Raw genomic sequence first — 24,464 nt, 5'->3', positions numbered from 1 at the left:
GAATGTGGACCACACAAATTCATAAATTTTCTTAAAACATTGTGAGATATTTTTGTGATTTTTTTTTGCAGCTCGTAAACTATTGTGTTAGTATATTTTATGTGTGGCCCAAGACAATTATTCTCTTCCAGTGAGGCCCAGGGAAGCGAAATGATTGAACACTGCTGTTCTAATCTGATTGGATTTGTAACTGGACATTCAGTAAAGGTAGCAGTTTCTGGGTTCAAAGTATTGCTTAAAAACAAAATAAAAGAAAAAAAATGCCATCATGTGCTGATTTAAATTCTGCCCAGCCAGCAGTAACTTCTGAAAATATCTTTTGAAAAAAAAAAAAAGTTTTTCACTCTTTAGAGCAAAGTAAAACTTCTGATTTGAAAGACGTTAACAAGATTTTTGTTATTTTGAAGCTTAACATGTCCAAATGAACATTTTGCTTTCAGTTTCTAGAATGTGAAAGTAAACAAAAACCAAATATACAAATTGATCCCCTCAATTGAAATAGCTTTCACATTCAGAAAAAGTAGAAAACGTACAAGTATTTTTTTTTTTTTTTTGTAAGACAGGGTCTTTCACTTTGTCACCCAGGGTGAAGTGCAATGGCACTAATCTTGGCTTACTGCAGCCTCTACCTCCTGGGTTTAAGTCCTCCAGTTTCGTCATGTTGCCTACACTGATCTTCAACTACTGATCTCAAGAGATCCACCCACCTCAGCCTCCCAAAAGTGCTAGGATTACAGGCGTGAGCCACTAAACCTGGCCGGCCTTTTTTTGTATTTCACGCTAGATAAAAAGTCTTTTAAGCCTGTGGCAGTAATGGGAAAGGTCTTATGGAATTTAGTGTAAGTTACAAAGATACATTGTAACCAAATTCTACAGCTAAAACATGGGTCAGATTAAAGTATAGCTATTATTAAAGTATAATAATCATAACATAATAATGTCATGATTATTTCTAAAAATTTAACAGTACTATATTTCCTTAATTTTAATATAACACTGCTTAGAAGATGCATTATATATTTAATAGGTTTTATCAGGGTGGAGGATGTATACAGACTGTAAGATGTTCAGTAATAAAAAGGTATCAAAAAATCATACATAATAGGTACAAAAATCATAAGATAATTTGTTCATAAATAATCAACCTTTAAAAATAGACATGCTAACAAAAGCAAAAAAATAGATACACTGGACTTCATCAAAATTAAGTGTTTGTGCTTCCAAGAACACTACCAAGAAAGTGAGAAGGCAGCCCACATAATGGGAGAAAATACTTGTAGTCATACATGTGATCAGGGCCTTATATCTAGAATACATAAAGAGCTTTTCAAACTCAACACTAAAAAGACAACCCAATTAAAAATGGGCAAATAACCTGAATAGAGATATATCCAAAAAAGATTAACAGGTGGCCAATAAGCACATGGAAAGACACTGTACATCATTAGTCATCAGAGAAATGTAAATCAAAACCACACCCACTAGGATGGCTATAATCAAAACATCAGATAATCACAAGTGTTGACAAGGATGTGGAGAAATTGGCACCCTCACACTTTGCTAGTGGGAATGTAAAACGGCACAGCCACTGGGCAAACCAGTCTAACAGTTCCTCAGAAAGATAAACCAGTCTAGCAGTTCCTCAGCAATTTCACTTCTAATTATACACCTAAGAGAAATGAAAACATATGTCCATACAAAAACTTGTACATAAATGTTCAGAGCAACATAATTTATAACAGCCAAAAGGTGGAAACAAGTCATATGTCTATCAACTGACACTGATAACAAATTAGCAAGATGTGATATATCCACACAGTGGAATAGTATTCGCCCATAAAGAGAGTACTCTCAGCTTCCCAATTTTCTCCAAATTACCTTGAAATTTCTCTTCTTACTTTGGCTTTCTGCCACTTTGGTCCCTCCTTCCTCCAAAGTCTGCATTTTAAATGCTTGGGAAATGGATATGTTAATTAGCTTTATTTAATCTTCCTACAACTTATGTATGTATCAAAACATTACATTGTACCCAGAAATATAGGCAATTATTATTTGCATTCAATTTTAAAATAAATAAATGAATAAGAACCCAAGGCTGAATTGTGGAAGGAACCGAGTAGTCACAGCTCACACCCTCTTGAAAAGGCAAAGGTGACAAAGGGCTCTTTGGGATGAGGATCCTATGTTAAGCTATTTGATAGGGGAACCTACTTACAGGATTGCACCTTACAGCTTCCCAGGGGGTGCACAGCACAAACCACACAATTCAACAGGCAGTGCTATGATTCCCTGGCCTCATTCTTCCATGTGGAGGAACTTCCATTCATTCCTGGGCTCTCTCTCATTAGTTTAGCTCTTCTTTATCCGCTTCTCTGCCAGAGTGAGAACCTCATTTGATCACCATTTAAAGCTATTTTTTAAAATTGTATTTGGGCTCTGGACATGTGCACATCCTGCATCCTGCAGGATTGTTGCATAGGTACATACATGCCATCATTTAAAGCTATTTTTTTAAGAACCGAGTAATTTTCACGTCATTCTAAAGTACACACTAAGAAAAATTTATGGTATTAGATAAGATTTAGCACTTCTGAATATGAAGTACTCTCTCAAAACAGAATTAGTATCTTTATACTGAAGTGAGTGAGAGGATAAATATAGTGTAGGTGTTTCCTTAGTCTACTCCTTTTTGTACAATTTGTAATGATTTTCAGTGCTTTTGTTTTCTTAAAGTGCTGAGATAGATGTTGGTATCACTAGAGTGATTAGGTGATATGGCATTTGCTGCAAACCAGGAATTGGAAACAAAATGGACAGGCATTGAAAAGACACCCTGAATCTAGGGTCACAGAAAAATTTTGGAGGAATTTCTGAGTTTTGTTATATTCAGATTGTATCAAGCTCAATTTTTTATAAGCCGAGAAATGTTTTTTTTTTTTTTTTTTTTTTTGAGATGGAGGAGTTTCGCTCTTGTTACCCAGGCTGGAGTGCAATGGCGCGATCTCGGCTCACCGCAACCTCCGTCTCCTGGGTTCAAGCAATTCTCCTGCCTCAGCCTCCCGAGTAGCTGGGACTACAGGCGTGCGCCACCATGCCCAGCTAATTTTTGTATTTTTAGTAGAGACGGGGTTTCACCATGTTGACCAGGATGGTCTCGATCTCTTGACCTCGTGATCCACCCGTCTCAGCCTCCCAAAGTGCTGGGATTACAAGCGTGAGCCACCGCGCCCAGCCTCCGAGAAATGTTAAGTTGTTGATTGCTCATGTAAATTTGGCAGCATGAGGAAGACTCCATTATTCTAGTCCCCAAATCATCCTCAACCACTTACTGATTTCTGGAATTCCACCAGGTATCCTAGGTCAGCTCTTTGGCCTGACATTGTGTCAGCTGTGAGAACACTAGCACCATTCAGCTCTGGGATTCAGGATGGTTTAGGAACTTAGCATAGTAGAAAAAACCTGTTGTAATCAAAGTATCGGCTGAGTGCAATGGCTCATGCCTGTGAGCTTTGGGAGGCCAGGGTGGCAGGATCGCTTGAGTCTAGGAGTTCAAGACCAGCCTGGGAAACATGGCAAAGTCTGTCACTACTAAAAATACAAAACCTATCCAGGTGCGGTGGCGTGTGCCTATAATCCCAGCTACTTGGGAGGCTGAGATGGGAAAACTGTCTGAGCCCAGGGGATTTGAGGCTACAGTGACCTATCTTTATGCCACTGCACTCTAGCATGGGTGAAAGAGTGAGACTCTGTCTCAAAAAAAGAAAGTCCTAGCTCTATGATGTGCTAGCTTATAGAAACACCTGGTGAAAAGATTCAGGTTTCAGTAGTACATGCCATGGTAGTGATCATTTTATAATAGCTCTTTGAAAGAGGGCAACCCTCCCAACATTGTGTTTCACAGAGAGAGCTTCAGACCCTCACAGGTCTCTTAGAGACCACTGCTTTCAGCTTACAGCATAGTCACTCCCAAAAGGGCTAGGACCACCTCAAAGACCCTGACCACCTCATCCCTAAGCCAGAGTCAGGCATATCCACTAATCTCATCTCCCTGTTGCTTTAGGACAATTTTATTTCAAAAACCCTTACCCAGGGTCCATCTCAGTGGCCCATCTCAACAGGACTCCCTGACTCTTCAGGGTAGAGGACTTGGGATATCATTTCCTTGTAACCCAGGACACCCTGGTCTCCTTATGTCCACTTCTTCCCAAGGGCTTGTTGTGCATGTTCAGGCCATGAAATAGCTTCTGCTAATCCACTCAAAAAGGGCACAGTTTTTTCCCAATACTTGAGACCTTTTGCCTTTAAATTTTCATAACAAATCAAGACCATTCAAATACCAGAAATATTTGTTTCAAGGTGATTTCTTGTTAATACTGAGTAACAACTGGAATAGTCTTTCCCTTAAAAAAGTAAAACTTTTGATAGAACATACTGCTATATTAATATGTTATTCTCCACTTGGCATCATACATTTTAAACTACATGAATGAAAAGTGCTTATAGCATCTCCATGACCTATAGTTAATTATTGCAACCACCAATATTCACTTCAATTTGTCAAGTCATTACTGTAGGCACTCTCTGAGTGGCCAGTCACCAAACCAAGCACTTTAAATTTGATGCTTCTAACAACCTCGTGAGGCTCAAGGAGGTTAAGTAACTCTGGGTAAGTTCACAGGCTAATCAGTGGCAGAGCTAGGACGTGGTTGGTCTGGCTTCGTCCTTGACTCACTACACTGCCTCTCCAACATAAGAGATGTAGTGTTGGTACTTAGCATGAGAAGCAAAATTTCAGCACCTCCTGTCTTATCTCCCACTGTCCCCCACAACAGATGCATACACATGCGCGCGCACACACACACACACACACACCTGCACACCTGCAAAGTTACCAAGCTTATTAGTCTGTTTTCAGACTGCTGATAAAGACTTACCTGAGACAGGGCAATTTACAAAAAAAGAGGTTTAATGGACTCACAGTTCCACACGGCTGGGGAAGCCTAACAATCATGGCAGAAGGTGAAAGGACATTTCACACGGTGGCAGACAAGAGAAGAGAGCTTGTGCAGGGAAACTCTCCTTTATAAAACCATCAGATCTCATGCAGCTTGCAATACATTCACTCTCACAAGAACAGCACGGGAAAGATCTGCCCCTATGATTCAGTTAAGTCTCACCAGGTCTCTCCCAATTGTGGGAGCTACAATTCAAGATGAGATTTTGGTGGGAACACAGTCAAACCATATCAGCAAGTAACACACAACTTCTTCACCTTATACAAATATACATCTCAGATCAGCTACACACATGCACACACACACACACACACACACACACACACACACACACGAATACAGGCAAATTGTTCTTGCTGTTGAGCCTGTCCAAAAGGAGTTCCATTCACACGGCAGGTCTAATGAGCCTTACTGAAGAGACGAGCTAGTGACTTAGTAATTGGCGCTGTTGGGACTGATGTTTGACTCTCAGAGCTTGAATCCTTGAGTGGTCAAGGTACAATAGCCATTCATCAACCATCCTTCCAAGAAGATGGGGAAGAAACTCATTCTGAGAAGAAAAAAATGCCAGAACTCACATAAGTTTTCTTAGTCTTTTCAGGAGAGCACAAGACATTACCTTCCACTTTGTTTTCTGGTTCAGATTGTTTCCCAGTTTGCAAAGGGCAACAACAAACTAAGATATCGAGCCAAATAAAAAATTCTATCAGAACAGAAGACACAGGGTATACTGTGTTAAAGCCAGGTGACAGAGTTTACTAGATCTTGGGGGGCATGTTTTCTCCCACTTTGGCAGGGGAGCCACCCTATGTAGTAGATCAAGACAACGTCAGGGAAACAGATGGACGTACAGAAAGGGGGTTTTGGGAAGATTCATGCCCACCCATGGTGAAACATCTTGTCCAGAAAAAGCAGTGCTTGACAACGATCTGAGATCCCTATGATGAAAGAGGAAAGAAAAAGGATATCAAGGGGGTAGGAGGAAGATGCTGGCATGGTAGGAATATGTCTAAGACAACCTGGCCTAAGAAGAAAACAATTTCCACGGTGAAGACTGAGATGGAGGCTGCTGTTTAGTTGCACTGACCTATAGCCCTTCACTTAAATTTATTATTTTTAAAACAAAAGCTAAGACACATTGCACATGGGACCAGAATACTTTAAAATTTAGAATAAGAATCACAAACTTCTAAAGCGTTAGAGTTGGCAGGAAACTTGGAGTTTAATTATTCTGTGTTAATGCTCCATGCTGAATTTTCATGACACCACCCTTGACAGATGCTCTCTTGGCCTTTCCTTGGACATTGTCCCCTCAATGGCACCACATTCCTGCAGCATACAGGTCAGATTGTTAGGCCCTCTATAAGAATCCAAGTTAACGGGCTCAATGTCCCCATATCACTACTGTTCACAGATCTGCATCCTAGATTCAAGAAAAAAACAATGTTACAGTCTATGAGCAGACACAGTCTATGTCCATAGAATTTCAGATTGTCCCTCAAGAAGGGGTGAAAAACAGTCAAGAATACTTTGATATTAAACACAATGTTTCTCTCTTTCATATCTATTCACAAGTATTCAATGATTCTGGAAGAAGAGCATGCCAGGGAAAATAATAAATTTTTCTTATGAAACCAGAATTGAAATGGGGTGGCATATATACATACCTGTACCTATGTACTAATTTATTCAGTCAGTGTTTATTAAGTATACACTGCATTCAAGACTTTATGTTCAGAACAAAAGTTACAAAGACAAAGAGTCCAGCACTCAACAGGCTAGTTTACAATTCAATAGAAAAAATTTTTAGGGCCCTAGCATCACAAAGATATATCCAAATTAGGTTAAGATTTTAAGAGTACTGCTTAGAGAAAACAGAAACTGGACCCCTTCCTTACGCTTGATTCAAAAATTAACTCAAGGTGGGTTGAAGACTTAAATGTAAAACCCCAAACCATAAAAACTCTAGAAGAAAACCTAGGCAATACCATTCAGAACATAGGCATGGGCAAAAACTTTCTGACTAAAACACCAAAAGAGATGGCAACAAAAGCCAAAATTGACAAATGGGATCTAATTAAACTAAAGGGCTCTGCACAGCAAAAGAAACTATCATCAGAGTGAACAGGCAACCTACAGAATGGGAGAAAATTTTTACAATCTATCAATCGGACAAAGGGCTAATATCCACAATCTACAAGGAACTTAAACAAATTTACAAGAAAAAACAAACAACTCCATCAAAAAGTGGGCGAATGATAGGAACAGACACTTCTCAAAAGAAGACATTTATGCAGCCAACAAACATGAAAAAAATCTCATCATCACTGGTCATTAGAGAAATGCAAATCAAAACCACAATGAGATACCATTTCACACCAGTTAGAATGGCAATCATTAAAAAGGAAACAATAGATGCCGGTGAGGCTATGGAGAAACAGGAACACTTTTACACTGTTGGTGGGAATGTAAATTAGCTCAGCCATTGTGGAAGACAGTGTGGCAATTCCTCAAGGACCTAGACCAGAGATACCATTTGACCCAGCAATCCTATTACTTGGTATATACCCAAAGGATAATAAATTGTTCTGTTATAAAGACACATGTACACATATGTTCATCTTGGCACTGTTTACAATAGCAAAGACCTGGAACCAACCCAAATGTCCATCAATAATAGATTGGATAAAGAAAATGTGGCACATATATACCATGGAATACTATACAGCCATAAAAAAGAAAGAGTTCATGTCCTTTGCAGGGACATGGATGAAGCTGGAAACCATCATTCTCAGCAAACTGACACAGGAACAGAAAACCAAACACTGCATGTTCTTACTCTTAAGTGGGAGTTGAACAATGAGAACACATGGACACAGGGAAGGGAACATCACACACTAGGGCCTGTCGGGGGTTGGAGGAAAGGGGAGGGAGAGCATTAAGACAAATATCTAATGCATGTGGGGCTTAATGCCTAGATGATGTATTGATGGGTGCAGCAAACCACCATGGCACAAGTATACATATGGAACAAACCTGCACATTCTACACCTGTATGTTAGAACTTAAAGTTTTTTTAAAAAAGGGATTGCTTAGTTCTCTTGTTAGCATTATAGCAGGTTTGGAGCAGACACACAAAGGTGTGCTCAGAGAGTCAGCCTTTGAAGGTGCTGTGTCCTGAACAAGCACTCATCCATGTCTCTGTACACTTGACCTCACTTGTGTTCGTTCTATCAACTAAAACATGGAAAGGATTCATCTGAAGAGAGCAGGTGTCTAACAAGGGGAAATGACGAATTTTAATTACCTACTGTTTCCATGCTTCATGGAACTTTTTAAAAAAATTTATTTAAAGCCAAGCAACAAGGAACAAAAAGCCCTAAATTCAACTGATTTTAAAGACATGCAGAGCTTGCTGTGACAAAATGGAGCTACCAGCTGGCAGGCAGTGCAGCCCAACTGAATAAGGTACTAGGAGGAGAAATCACTGCAGAACCACTAGGGGGGCCCACAGCTCCAGGGAGTAGAGAGAACTGCTTCTGACACAGTGGAGAAAGCCACATGGATGCTTCCTGTTGCTTTAATTTTGTTCTTTGAAACTCTTAACCACGGAATTTTGCCTCTTCTCCCAAATAGCCACTATCAGGAGAGCACCTAGTACTGCAATTGTGCATTAAGAATAATCATTAGAAACAAGAGGATATCAAATGAATCCAACCAAGGTCCCCATGAAGGGCCAGAAAATTTAGGAAATCTACACATATGTATCTCAATCTATCCTTTTCATTCTGTTATAAATTTTATCATGGACACAAAATAAGGGATGAATGAGGCTGAAAACTACTCTGTACATGATTAGGGAGTGAAGATGCCATAGCAGGGAAAGGAGATCAGTGATGGGGGCAGATTCACAGCCTAGCTTTGCCTCTCCACCATCAAAAGCCTTCACCACAGCAAACTGTGTGCTATGGACTGGGGTAGGGAATGTTTTAGAAGTGAGAGGAATTTACACTAGTTGTGTGTCTCTCAGTCCAAGAAGGAGATCTACATAGAACTACTACTCAGAAAACAACAGTTAATACACAATAAACCCAACCTTCTGAAAATTCCAAGTATAAGATGGGAACCTATAAAACAACAAGATACAGAGCTCTAGTTACATTATACAAGTGTTAACATTACAAAAGCACTCTCACTTTTTTCTCATAATTATTTTAAATTTAGATTCAGGGGGTACACAAGCATGTTTGTTACATGGGTATATTGTGGAATGGTGGGGATTGGGATTCTGGTATATCTGTCACCCAACTATTGAACACTGTATCCAACGGGTAGTCTTTCAACCCTCTCCCTCTCCTTCCTTTCCCCCTTTTTGGAGTGCCCAGCGTCTCTTATTTCCATGTTTATGTCCATGTGCACCCATTGTTATAAATGAGAACATGTGATATTTAATTTTCTGCGTCTGAGTTAGTTCACTTAGGATAATAGCCTCTAGCTCCATCCATGTTTCTGCAAAGGAGATGATTTCATCCTTTTTTTAAAGGCTATGCAGTATTCCATGGTGTACATATACCACATTTTTTAATCCAGTCAACCATTGATGCGCACTTAGGTTGGTGTATAACTTTGCTATTGTGAATAATAGTACCACTTTATCAAAGGATGTATTTATTCTAGGATTTCATTAGAAAGAAATGTATTTTAAAAAGGTGAAATTACCAAAATTTTAGAAACATAATTTTTCAATAATATATTTATGGCCTAGTGACATACTATAAACAGAGGTAAAATTATAATATTTCTAAGAAACAAACACCATTTTCTTAAATTTTTCTAAGGTTAGCTTTGTGTGTTATATGATTGTCTCATAATAGTCATGTTAAAATATCAGATGTAAGATGTTTCAATTTAAACTTGGGCATTGGAGGAGCAAAATACCAATCAATTGTAAAAGAAAATATGACAGATATATCAAAGTCAAGCTTACAAGCAATGGGGGAAATATCTGCTCAAAGTATTTCTCTTTTGCTTCTAAACAGTGAATTTTTCAACAATTTATTTAAATTTAAAGTTTCAAACTGTATTGTTAAACTAGAAATTGCTGAGATCTTCAAAACTATTTATGAAGAAAAAAATGTATATGAACCCTACACTAACTAAAGCTACAGACATATATTCTGGGAGGAATGTTTGAGTCTCAGGTTAATCACCTGTGCTTTAGACTGGAGGCAACATGAACTCTAAGAAAAGATGAATATGTAGAAGTGGAAAGGCCCAACTATACAAAAATAGCATCTGCTCCAACCGCTAGGCAATTGGAGTGGCAAGCCTAGAATGCCTTTGGCAGTACATCTGCAGTGTTTAAGTCTCACACTGAAGTGACCTACGGGGACAGTTTCACATAGCCCTGGGGAAGGCTGACATCCAGCAGAGGAGTCTGCTGTGAATGGTGAGGGTAAAGTTGAGCCGCTGGGCCACACTCCCTTGTTTCCAATCCAGCCCAGGTTTACTGGCCTTCTCAGTGTGATTTTATTTGAAGGAAAGGTTTTATTTTTCTGCTAAAAAATATGAATTAGGAGGGTTTGAAAGTGCTGAAAAGGTTCTCTCTGGGTGATTTTTACCTTTTGGATCATTCATGGTTATTGTTCTATTTTTGCTTTCTATATCTTTCACATTTTGAACAATAAAAATGTATTGCTTGTGCAATTAAAACATATGCAAAGTTACATCAAAATAAAAGTCTAAGCTTTGCCTACTTCTCCAAAAAAAAAAGTGCTGAAAACAGGCTTTCTGCTGGGATTGTCGAATTCTGAATGCGCGTTGCAGTTTTCAAACATAAAGCACAGCTGTTTTGTCTCTTACCCTGAAGCTGTGAAGAAGGGGAAAGGTTTTTGAAGGCAGGAACAGTAAAAGACTGTTGAGAAAAGTGGCTGCTATTTCTAGGCTAAAGTCCCCCTGGCAACTGTGTTCTTAGAAGCAACGCCTTCTTACGTGGTCTTAGCAGGATTGATGAGTGAGGAATACAGAAGTTCTGTGGGACCCAAAGTCAACAGAGACCAGAAGTTTGAGACAAAGCAAAGAATCATGGCAGGCCAGAGAGATTTAAAAGACAGTTTACTGCACTCAGTGGTGTCTAATGGTCAGCGTAGCTAAGTGGCCCACAGAGATCTGTAAGAACATAGGACCAAAGAGGTCACCCGGTTTGCAGCCTTGCAGGTAAGGATGAGGTTCCTGAGATATGAGAGGGTCCAAGATCTCGAGGATTACAGCTGAAGAAAAAGTGCAGCTTCAAGGAACAGTTACAAAGAGCAAAAGGTGAGCATAGTCAGCAATTAGTTGGTACAGAAAAACTGCAGACTGATTAAAAATGAGTACTGGACATTGGGAGTTAGAAATGATTTAGAGGTGCAATTGTCTAAAGTCAAAAAAACAAATTGTAATTTAGTTTTAAACAAGTGTAATTTAGAAACAAAGCACAATAGATAAAAAGAATGGGCATAGCTTCATGACTAGATCCCTGAGGAGTGTTCCCCACTCAATGGATCAGGTAATTCTGGAATGCATGAATTTATTGAAACAGAGATACATTACAGATGTAAATAACAAAAACAAGAAATTCACAAGAGACGCACAACAGCATGCACATTGGAAACTGGACTTAAGCCCGTGTAGAGAGAATCTGCACAGGTGTCACAATCAGCGTATACCTAAAGCAACGATTCTCAAAGTGTGGTCCCCAGACCAGCATCGCCAGCATCACCTGGGAGCTTGCTGGAAATGCACATTCTCAGCCTCTGCTTAAGGCCTACTAGATCATAAACTCTAGGCTGTGAGGCCTAGGAATCTACTTTAAAAAGGCTACCAGGTGATTTTTATGCATTTTGAGAATTGTTGATCCAAAAATATTAAAATCGCCAGAAAAGGCCACCTACCAAAGTGAATACAAGAATGACCAGCAAAAGAAGATGATGCCAAATGGATCCCATCAAGGACTGAGAGTCAACCTTAAACCATCCGTGGCTGGAATTCTTACCAATCTCCCATCCTAGTTCAAGTCCACATTGTTTCTTGCCTTGACTACTTGCATAATAGCTGGGTTGGCCATCTGGCCTGGTTTGCCCAGGGAAGTCCTGGTTTGAAGCTGTGGTTCTAGTGTAATAATAAAAGGTCCCCATTATACTCTCAAAATTGTCCAGGTTTAGAATATAATTGTATGGCTGACGTAGCAATAGCCTCCTCACCATTTTCCCTGTTTCTGCTTTTGCCCAGCTCTAAAATGTTCTCTTCACAGAAGCTAATAATGTAAATTGTTGATGTTACTCCTCTCCTTCAAAGCCCTTCCATGGCTTTTTGTTGCTCTGAGAGAGAACTCAGACCCTTTCCAATGGCCCTCAGTGCTTGTCTTCCCATCTCCTTCTTGTTTCATGTTCCTTTTTGCCTTCTTCATTCTAAGTAAAGTGGCCTCCTGTCAGTACCTTGAGAATCCATGTTCATCTGACCTTAAGACCTCGGCACATGCAGAGAAGGACAGTCCTTCTTCCTGGCCTGTCCAATCTCCCTCCCTCTGCCAGTGTCATGTAGTCTCTTCTTTTACTTAGTAATATTCTGAATGATTTCTCAAATACTCTTTGAAAGAATTATGTTAATGACTGCATGGTTTGCAATCATGATCTGCCTTAATTTAGCCATTACCTAATATGCAGTTTGGATTGCTCCCTAGTTTTTACTGTTACTAAGGAAGCTATTATTATAAATTAGTTATGGTTCTTGCTTGCAGCCGACACAAACTACCTTAGAAAAAAAGGGAAATTTATTGGAATAATATTGAGATTTCTCCATAAATGAAATAAGTGTTAAACAATGAAATTACACAAAAGGCAGCGATAGAAGAATAAGTGAGACCCTAAACTAATTAAAGCTATAGATATATATTTTGGGGGGAGTGTTTGAGTCTCAGGTTAATCATCTGTGCTTTAGACTGGAGGCAACATGAACTCTAAGAAAAGATAGAATATGTGGGAGTGGAAAAGCCCATGGATACAAAAATAGCATCTGCTCCAACCCCTAGGCAATCAGAGTGCCAAGCCTAGAATGCCTTTGGCAGTACATCTGCAGAGTTTAAGTCTCACACTGATGTGACCTAGAGGTGCAGTATATGAATGTTATATTTCTTGCTATCTATCTATGCGCACACACACACACACACACATACACACACACACACATACACACACACACACACAAACACAAAAGGAGATATATATATATATATACAAACATATATAATACACACATACACACATACATATGTGCTCATATACATATGTATTAAAACTCTCGCTCATCTTTTCTTCCCTGTGTATGCAGCATCACCCTTTCTCTCTAGAAAAGACTCACTCTACATGTCTGCTAATGCTCTCAAATCATGGCTCCTACCACCCGCCAGAGACACTGAATCATACTCTCTCTTACCTGACTAGCAAGTTGGGCTAAACACCAGACAAGTTTGGAATTGCACCATCCTTTCAAAATTCCCCAAGGAAGGGCTCAGACTGGCTCCACATGGGTCAAGTACCTGCCCTTGGGACAATCAGCGATGACCGCATTTGTACAAATCCCAAGGTTAACAAGGAGTATGAAGCCCAGAAAAAGGAGGTGGTTTTTCCCAGAACATGGGCAGAGACATGGTAAACAAACACAATTATAGATATCTACTATAGACAAAGATATTTGTAACGTTATGGAGTGGGTGGGGAGGAAGGATTTTTTAAAAATCTCACGAATACTTTTAAATAATAAAGACATAAATGAAAATGGTTTTAAAACCCATAATTTCAATCTCTTAAGCCTTTCATTTTTCTATTTCATTCAAGTATTTTTCCACATGCATAGTTTTAACTATACAATTTTGAATAGTTACATTCAAATGAAACATAAAATTACATATTAAGGCTTTTGTCACTTACCATTTCATCAAACACTTGTTCAAGTCTGCCTTGTGGTCCCTGTGTTTTTCTTTTATCTCATGACTAAAATAGTATTTGCACACTGTACTACCACTACTAATAAAAATGGCTAAAAGTTGAATGGACTTTTCTGGGTACTATCCTAAGCACATTATAAAATTTTAATATTTTAAATATTTAATTTTGATTCATCTGCTTGCATAATGACTTATGAGGTAGATGCAATTTTTTGGAATAGGAAACTGAGGCACAGAGAGGTTGAGCACTATGTGCTGGTAAGTGGTAGGATCAATCTTCAGGAGCCCAGCTTTAGATTTACAAAGCAACACTTGGATGAAGCAGGAAAACACATACATGCTCCTGACTCCCTGAGATTACATCTATTTACATTTGAATATATCTTATCTCATCTTTTAAAAATGTGCATTCTTCTTCTTACACAGTTAAAATTATACCATAAGTTAAATGGCAAATACTTGGCAGATACTGTAGCATTCCTTATCCTGATCCACATGTCACCCCAAACAACCACAGCCCACTTCAGTGTCTGTCCATACCATTCATTCCTGTTCCATTCTTTGAGGCCCAGGTGTGGCCTGAAAATCCATCTGGGAAAAAAGAAGCACTCCCAGTCAATTCCAGCTGACATGCGAGATAAACCTCTCTACAATTTCTGTATCACATATCATAATTCCTGCATTTCCTCATATTGTTAAAATCCCTTTAAGAACATATTTTGAAGCAGAATGGTTTTTTCATTTCCTAAATATGATCATTTAAGCCATTTTCAATATTTTTGCAATTATAAAGTATATAGCTTTTAATAGTATATATATATTATATATAATGATATATATATACTATTATGTATTATATATAATAAATATATATATTATATATAATAAATATATTATATGTAATATATTATATATAATTATATAATATATATTATATATATAAAATAATAAATATATAATACTATAATGAATAATGTAAATTTTAACTTTATTTCAGGTTTTTTCCTTAGTACAAATTCTAACGGAAAGAATAAATGCCGGACCTTTTATATCACAACATTCCCAATCTTCAGTTTTCCATTTTCTCAGCCAGCTCCATTATGGGGGGTGGGGTTGGGGGACTAGGAAGGTCTCATAAAATGAGTTAGGGAGGATTTCCTCTTTTTGTATTGTTTGGAATAGTTTCAGAAGGAATGGTACCAGCTCCTCTTTGTACATCTGGTAGAATTAGGCTGTAAACCCACCTGGACTTGGATTTTTTTTGGCTGATAGTCTATTAATTGCTGTCTCAACTTCAGCCCTTGTTATTGGTCTATCCAGGGTTTCAACTTCTTCCTGGTTTAGTCTTGGGAGAGTGCAAGTGTCCAGGAATTTATCCACTTCTTCCAGATTTACTGGTTTGTATGCATAGATTTGTTTGTAGTAATCTCCGATGGTAGTTTGTATTTCTGTGGAATCAGTGGTAATATCCCCTTTATCATTTTTTTACTGCATCTATTTGATTCATCTCTCTTTTCTTTTTTACTGGTCTGGCTAGCAGTCTGTCTATTTTGTTGATCTTTTCAAAAAACGACCTCCTGGATTTACTGATTTTTTGAAGGGTTTTTTCGTGTCTGTATCTCCTTTAGTTCTGCTCTGATCTTAGTCATTTCTTGTCTTCTGCTAGCTTTTGATTTTTTTTGATCTTGCTCCTTTAGCTCCTTCAATTTTGATGATAAGTTGTCGATTTTAGATCTTTCCTTATTTCTCATGTGGGCATTTATTGCTATATATTTCCCTCTAGACACTGCTTTAAATGTGTCCCAGAGATTCTGGTATGTTGTGTCTTCATTATAGTTGGTTTCAAAGAATATCTTTACATCTGCCTTCATTTCATTGTTTATCCAGTCAATATTTGGGAGCGAGTTTTTCAGTTTCCATGAAGTTGTGCAATTTTGAGTTGGTTTCTTAATCCTGAGTTCTAATTTGATTGTGCTGCGATCTGACAGACTGTTGGTTATGATTTCTGTTCTTTTGCATTTGCTGAGCAGTGATTTACTTCCAATTATATGGTTGATTTTAGAGTAAGTGTGATGTGGTGCTGAGAAGAATGTATATTCTGTGGATTTGGGGTGGAGAGCTCTGTAGATGTTTGCTAGGTCTGCTTGGTCCAGATCTGTGTTCAAGTCCTGGATATCCTTGTTGATTTTCTGTCTCACTGTTCTAACATTGACAGTGGAGTGTTAAAGACTCCCACTATTATTGTGTGGGAGTCTGTCTTTTTGTAGATCGTTAAGAACTTGCTTTATGTATCTGGGTGTTCCTGTGTTGGTTGCATGTATATTTAGGACAGTTAGCTCTTCTTGTTGTATTGATCCTTTTACCATTATGTAATGCCCTTCTTTGTCTCTTTTGATCTTTGTTGGTTTAAAGTCCATTGTATCAGAGACTAAGATTGCAACCCCTGCTTTTTTTTTTCTTTCTATTTGCTTGGTAAATCGTCTTCCATGCCTTTATTTTGAGTCTATTTGTGTCTCTGCATGTGAGATGGGTCTCCTGAATATAGCACACCAAAGGTTCTTGACTTTTTATTCAGTTTGCCAGTCTGTGTCTTTTGATTGGGGCATTTAGTCCATTTACATTTAACATTATATTGTTATGTGTGAATTTGATCCTGTCATTTTGTTACTGGTTGGATGTTTTGCCCTTTTGTTGATGTAGTTTCTTCATGGTGTCATTGTTCTTTACCATTTGGTTCTCTTTTGCAGTGACTGGTACTGGTTGTTCCTTTCTATGTTTAGTGCTTCCTTCAGGAGCTCTTGTAAGGCAGGTCTGGTGGCAACGAAATCTCTCAGCAATTGCTTGTCCGTAAAAAATTTTATTTCTCCTTCACTCATGAAGCTTAGTATGGCTGGATATGAAATTATGGGTTGAAAGTTCTTTTCTTTAAAGACGTTGAATGTTGACCCGAAGTCTCTTCTGGCTTGTAGGGCTTCTGCCAAGAGAACTGCTGTGAGTCTGATGGGCTTCCCTTTGTGGATGGCCCAACCTTTTTCTCTGGCTGCCCTTAGCATTTTTTCCTTTGTTTCAACCCTAGTTAATCTGACCATTATGTACCTTGAGGTTGCTCTTCTTGCGGAGTATCTTTGTGGTGTTCTCTGTATTTCCTGTATTTGAATGTTGACCTGCCTTGCTAGGTTGGGGAAGTTCTCCTGGATAATATCCTGAAAAGTGTTTTCCAGCTTGGATTCATTCTCCCTGTCATCTTTCGGTACACCAATCAAGCATAGACTAGGTCTTTTCACATAATCCCATATTTCTTGGAAGCTTCATTCATTTCTTTTCACTCTTTTTTCTCCTTTCTTGCCTTCTCATTTTATTTCATTGAGATGATGTTCAATCTCCGATATCCTTTCTTCTGCTTGGTCAATTTGGCTATTGAAACTTATGTATGCTTTGTGAAGTTCTTGTGCTGTGTTTTTCAGCTCCATCAAGTCGTTTATGTTCTTCTTTAAGCTTGTTATTCTAGTTAGTATTTTGCCTAACCTTTTTACAAGGTTTTTAGTTCCTTTGCATTGGGTAAGAACATGTTCCTTTAGCTCAGAGAAGTTTGTTATTACCCACCTTCTGAAGCCTGCTTCTGTCAATTCTTCAAATTTGTTCTCTATCCTGTTTTGTTCCCTTGCTTGTGAGAAGTTGTGATTCCTTGGTGGGAGTGAGGTGTTCTGGTCTTTGATGGTTTCTTCTTTTTTGCACTGGTTTCTTCCCATCTTCTTGGATTTATCTAGCTTTGATTTCAGGTAGCTGCTTGGGGAGGCAGCCTTTCCTTTGTCTGCCTGCAGAGGCACTGCTGGGCTGCCACGGATTCAGTGGAGCTGCTGCATAGATTCTCTGCATCTTATGTTTACTCAGGAAGATTAGGCTTGCATCTGCAATGGTGGCTACCCTTCCCCGCTGCCGAGCTCAATCATTCCTGATCACATTCTAACTGATATGCTGGCTGTGATACTCTCAAGTAAGAGGGCTTCAGCCTGCTGGACTTTGTTGGGGAGGGATCCTCCCAGTCATACAGCCTGATTCCCTGCTTTTAGTTCCCTTTCTTTCTGAGGGGCAGGTAGCTCCGTCCTGTGGGGTTTCTCGGCATCAGCCAGTGCTTCTGCCTAGATCTATGCTGACAACCTGGGCACCACTGAAGTTGTTGCTCAGCCCTATTTAGGCAGCTTGTTGGGGCTTTTCAGCCCGGTGAAGATCTCCTGTTCTGTGGGTTGTGGAGGGCTTTGGTGAAGCACAGTATCTGAACCAAAGTACTGGATGGGGAGAGCCTCCAATCCTCTGGTCTGTTGGATGCACCTGCTGGGTGGGACAGTGCCCCACCCTGCCTCAGCTTGCTCTCTTTGATTTATATCCACTATCTAACCAGACCCACAAAATGAACCTGGTACCTCATTTGGAACGGTGCAGACCACTCAGCTTCTGTGTCTCTCTCACTGGGAACTGCATTCTGGAGCTGCCTCTATTCAGCCATCTTGGAACCCCTGACCTGAAATAATCTTTAAAAATCATTGTTAATTTTTCAAAAATTTCAGGTTATCCCTAAAGGTGGTTTCTTTTTCATTGACTTTGCCTAGAATGTAGTGAACTAGTTCCACATAGACAGCATAGCTATTTGTTTTTATTTTTTAAGCTTAGGCATATTTCTTTGTCTTGGTCATGAGTTGTACTGAAATTGACCTTAGTTTTACTCTCTTTGAGCATTTATTACAGCTGGATTAGCCCTCCATTTCTGTCCTCCATGTTGATTGTATTTTCACTCATTTCTACCTCTTAGTATTTCTCCCTGTAGTTTTGAGAATCTTCTCAAGTTTGTATTTTACATCTGTCTCAGTTTTTACATCTGCTGCTTACCACTTCTACTTCTGTACTTGGCACATAATATTACTCAATAAATGTTTCCTGAATAAATAATAAATGAACAAACAATGAGAGTTTTAGTTTTTCTGTTCTCTTTTCTTCTCTCATATACCTCTTTTCATTCGATGCCATTATTTTTTCATCTCAGCTATGCTTTCTTTTTGATTTTTGGGCACACATTATTTTTCCTTTAAATCATTTTGAGCAAATTCAATATACCCATTTTACAGAGCCATTTCTTCCTGCATCCTAGGAACACATCAAACCAACTTCTTTCTCCTTATTTTACAGTAAACTGTATTTTAGAGGTCCTTATTCTGAGTATTGAGAATAATGCTTTCTTCTTTTTACTTAGCAACATTTTACTCTATAAGACTCAATGTTTAACCCTGTTTTCTCATCCTGGATTAAGGTGAGCTCCATCCAGATCTTACGTTAGTAATAAATCCATAGAATGTGTGCTTTTGGCCCCACTTCACGTGGGGTAGTTGGAATCACTTCAGATCTATTTAAGTGGACTGAGTCACCTTCTCAGACCCATGTCTGATGTCTATGTATGATGAGTTGATGTACACAATTTTTAGCTGGTTTCATTTCCAGCAGCATTTCCTCTAACTGGTATATGCTAGAATGAAACAGAATCTCTCTCTACCCCACTGCATGACTCGAGGATGCTGGGAACAGATGGAGTTCATAAAGCACGACAGTCCCCATGAGCTGCCAATGCTTCCCGACTGCTTCCACCGCAGTGCTTTACTTGTGGGAATCAAACCTCCCAGGATGAAATTTAGTCCCCCCTTACTTCCTGCCCAGTTGTTTCTTGAAAGTGTTTTATTCTGCTGAATACAGAAAAAAGAGGTACAGATGGGAGACAGAAACAACACTGGCTGCTTCAAGAGAAAATGCCAACACAAGAGAGGGAGGAGTGCCCATTTTTTCATTTGGTACAGATCTTCCATTTCTGAATGACAGACAAAAAGGTGGATAATCTCATCTTTGTTCCAGTTGGCACAACACAGAATAGAGCACTAATTGCTTTCCAAATCAGTTTCATGAGCTTTATAACTATAAAATTCACCCAGATTCTGGCGCTGAGTTAACTAGTGGTCAACTAATATTTAATGATAGTTTTCAAAAATGTAGATTCATTGATCAGAATGAGGAGGTTCCCTTCTACAACAAGTTTACTAAGTTTATCATGAAGGGATGTTAACTTTTATCAATGCTTTTTCTGCATGTATGGAGATAGTCATACACTTTTTCTCCTTTATTCTCTTAATGTGGTGAATTATGTTTATTGTTTTTTTTTTTAATGTTACAGATCTTGCATGCCTGAAATAAACTCAATTTTATAGTGATATATTAGAATTTGTGTAACTAATATTGTATTTATGATTTTTCATTTTTTGAGATATTTGGTCTATGATTATCTTTTGTGTAACATCGTTGTCAGGTTTTAATATCAAGATTATGCTAGCCTCCTAAAACAAATTGGGAAGTATTGTCCTTTCTTCTCTTCCTAGGAAGACTTTTGGCTTTATTGAGAGTGGGGTATTTTTAATTTATTAAATGTTTGGTGTAATTCACAAGTGAAGGGATATTGGCCTTTAGGTTCCTTTTAAATTATGGATTCAATTTCCTCAGTAAGCAGAGGACTTTTCAATTTTTCTAACTCTTTTTAAAATCAGTTTTAGTAAATTATGCTTTTTTTTGGTCAATTTTTGCATCTCATCTAAAATTTCAAATTATTTGCCAGGAAGATGTATAATATCCTCATGTTATCTTTTTAATTTATAATATATGTAGTGATGCTCCCCTTTTTTACTTTGTTAGTAATTTGTGACATCCTTCTTTTTTTTCCTTGATTAGTCTCATCAGGGGACTATTCGTTTTTTTAGTCACTTTGCTTTATATGTGTTTTTTGCATTGGTGGTGTGTTGATTCATAAATGTTTCATATTGTTATGTAAATCTATCCTATTTTTTTGTGATTATTTTCTTTGGGTGTTTTCCCCTCTCAAAAATCAGATATTTATCTGTATTTTCTTTTAGTTAGTTTTAAAAATTTATTTTATGATTAATAAATTAACATTTTTAAATAAAAATAATATATGCACATATTTAAAAGAAAATACATAAAATAGTTCAAAAACGTATAATGTGAAAAGTAAAATTCTCTCTGTTTACCCAACTCCCAGTTTCACTTTTCGGAATTTCTAGAATGAGTTTCTCTGTCTATATCCAGAATACATTTATGCAGAGACCAACATGTGTGTGTGCATGTATATACACATGCACATACACATTATATATATATATATTTTAACATATTTGGAAACAGACATAGAACACTACACATGTATTCAAGTTATTAATTAGACATTTGCTTACAAATGTCTTACAAGAATATGCTTTTGTTTTTCAAAATTAGTGATTCTCCAAAACAGTAATAGATGCTGGCATAGATGCAGTGAACAGGGAACGCTTCTACACTGCTGGTGAGAATGTGAACTAGTACAATCACTATGGAAAACAGTGTGTGATTCTTTACAGAACTAAAAGCAGAACTGCCATTCGATCCAGCAACCTCACTACTGGGTATCTACCCAGAAGAAAAGAAGTCATTATACAAAAAACATATTGCACGTGCATATTTTTAGCAGCACAATCCACAACTTCAAAAAATGTGGAACCAACCCAAATGCCCATCAATCAACGAGTGGATAAAGAAAATGTTATATATATGTATGTGTATGTATGTGTGTGTATGTGTGTGTATGTGTGTATATATATATATATATATATATATGGAATAGTATTCAGCCATAAAAAGGAATGAATTCATGGCATTTGCAGCAACCTGGATGAAATTGGAGACTATCATCCTAAGTGAAGTAACTCAGGAACAGAAAACCAAATATTGTATGCTGTCACTTATAAGTGGGAGCTACGCTATGCAGATGAAAAGGCATAAGAACGACACAATGGACTTTGGGGATTTAGGGAGAAAGGGTGGGAAGGGGGTGAGGGATAAAAGACAGAAACTGGGTGCAGTGTATGCTGCTTAGGTGATGGGTGTACCAAAATCTCACAATCACCGCTAAAAAACTTACTCATGTAACTAAATACCATCTGTCTCCCAATAACCTATGGAAATAAAAAATTAAAAACAAAAGCAAACTAACAACAACAAAATAAAACAAAATTAATGACTCTCAAACTTGGAGTTTATTAAGATACAGAGTGCTGGGCCCCACCACCAGAGTTGCTAGTTCAGCAGCTCTGGGTAGAAAGCTGAGAATCTGCATTTTTAACAAGTTCTTTGGTGCTGTGTTGGTCTGAGACCATACTTTGAGAACCGCTGCTCTAAATGATTATTTCAACGTCCCAGGGTCATGACCTTCATTCAAGTGTATTTAACAAAGAAGAGCAGAACCTGGAGTGGGAGCAGTCGCTGATGTGATATGACCCACTCAGGAATTTCCTCTACTGTTACTCCCAGCCAGTCCCCTTTCTACACAGACCCCACTTCCAAAGTTGACATTCACGCAGGGAGTGTCCCTCATTTATTTTCCAATGATATAACCCTGTTGTATCATCAAGTGCTAATATGATACTGGAGGCACAAGAATTTAAGCCTCTTACCTGTGACCAAATTCGCATGGTTCACAAGACACACAGTTTCCAATGGCTGCAAAAAGGAAGGTCTGGAGGACAACTGTGTGCAAAGCACAGGCCTCAGACCCGCATCAGCATCACTGGAGACACTCACGTGACATACAGAGTCCCACTCCATTCTACGAACCTGGAGCTACTGGATGTGGACCCCAGGGATCTGCATTCTTAAAAAGTATCCGAGATCATTTCTACTTATCCTTGCACTTCCTAACTCCGGCCTGGGGAATGGAGCAGGACGGCAAGATCACTAGGGAAAAGGCAGTGGATTGTTAAGGAAGTCTCTGGAAGCAGAGCGTAGCATACAAAAAGGAAAAAGTAAAGTGCAATCAGGAGCTGCCTACCACCACCAATGACCTTTTATTTAGCACCTCCTAGGTATGTGCCCAGCACTCCTTCAGGCACTTCACCATTGCTCTTCTCACAATACTACGCTATCCAGGTAGCAGAGTTTACAGAAGACATGCTAGTAAGAGGTGGTAGTGAGAGTTAGGCCCATACTTGGCTCCAATGCCTATGTTTGTTTTCTGTTCCACGATGCCTCTTTCACCATTTCTTTCACCTAAGGATATGGTGGGTGTACTCCCATACCTGCACTGCCCTTTGAGTGGTGGTGAAACAGTGATGTTGGCAGAATTGTTGATCATTATGTTGATGTGCCAAGAGATAAAGAGGATAAGAATGGCTGAGTCATTGGTAAATTTGGTGATATGGAGACACAACTGGACTAGAGCCCAGGTAGAGTTTTCATTCGCAATTGCTTAATTTGGCCCCTGACAAAGCTTCATGTTTAAAACACCTATTCAGTCAATCATCCTGAGTCACCATCACGCACACACAAAAGAGAATAAAACAAACCCCGAGTCTGATTATGGAAACGCATCAGGCACCAAGAACAGCAAAGCATTTGGAGTCTGGGAAAGCCCAAAACTAGCACTGCCAAGATCTCCTTTCTTCTAATTCTGAAATCCATGTGTGCTTCTTGGAAAATTTAATCCACATGTTTTGAGATCATTTATACTTAACCCATCAATATGCAGTTTTAAAAGAATCATGTGATGTCTAAGAAGCCTGATGTGCTTTCATTCTTGTTTTGTTTTTTAATACAAGCCTCTGTAAGCATGTCCTTTCCCACCCATAGCCAATTTCTGAAGCTGGAAGTAATATTTTGTCAACAAAAGGTAAACCTAGAACCTGAAAACAGGCAACCCCAGGCCTAACCTATAAGCCTATGAAAAGTGACAAGTCTGAAGCCTGAACAAATATGTTCTGTCATTTCGCAGAAAAGTCCACTGCAAGCTGTGGGAATAAAGCTCACCATGCTGCAGATTCAGCTTCCTTTCCACAGAGCCCTCCACCAAGCAGGGGAGCACAAGATGTATTCCAGACTTTCCTTTTTTATTTTTTAATTCAAAGAGAGCTCTGCCCGCTTTTTTTTTGGTATAGTATTCTGAAAGCTCAATTTAGTGATTCATTCCAGGGAAATCCACAGGATACGAAACCATGATGAATAGACTCCAAACTGTTTCTGTCTCCCTTCTGTGGAAGTTTCCTCTGGGAAGAGCATCCCAAACTCTGTCCAGTGCTAGTCACCCAGAGCCTTATCAGGGACACCTGAAATCAAAGGGTAGCCATTATCCATAGCACAGTTCCAAGTAGGGAAAGAGTACTTATCTCCAAATCCATTATTTATCATGTACTTCATATACTCCATTCTTCTTTGGTTTATTGGGTTGATTTTAATTACCACACAGTATTTCCAACTTGAAGCTATTGGTAAATTGCTAGCATTATTAGGCTCTGTTTCCAAGTCTTTCAAAAGCAAACCCAAATCCAGGGTAAATCGCTCCCTGCATGAGATTACATTTTAAGTTAAAAGGAGTATGTTGATTAAAAAAAAAA

The sequence above is a fragment of the Cebus imitator genome, unplaced genomic scaffold (genome assembly GCF_001604975.1).
Source record: "Cebus imitator isolate Cc_AM_T3 unplaced genomic scaffold, Cebus_imitator-1.0 Scaffold70, whole genome shotgun sequence".
Classification (NCBI taxonomy): domain Eukaryota; kingdom Metazoa; phylum Chordata; class Mammalia; order Primates; family Cebidae; genus Cebus; species Cebus imitator.
This window is presented reverse-complemented; position numbering follows the sequence as displayed.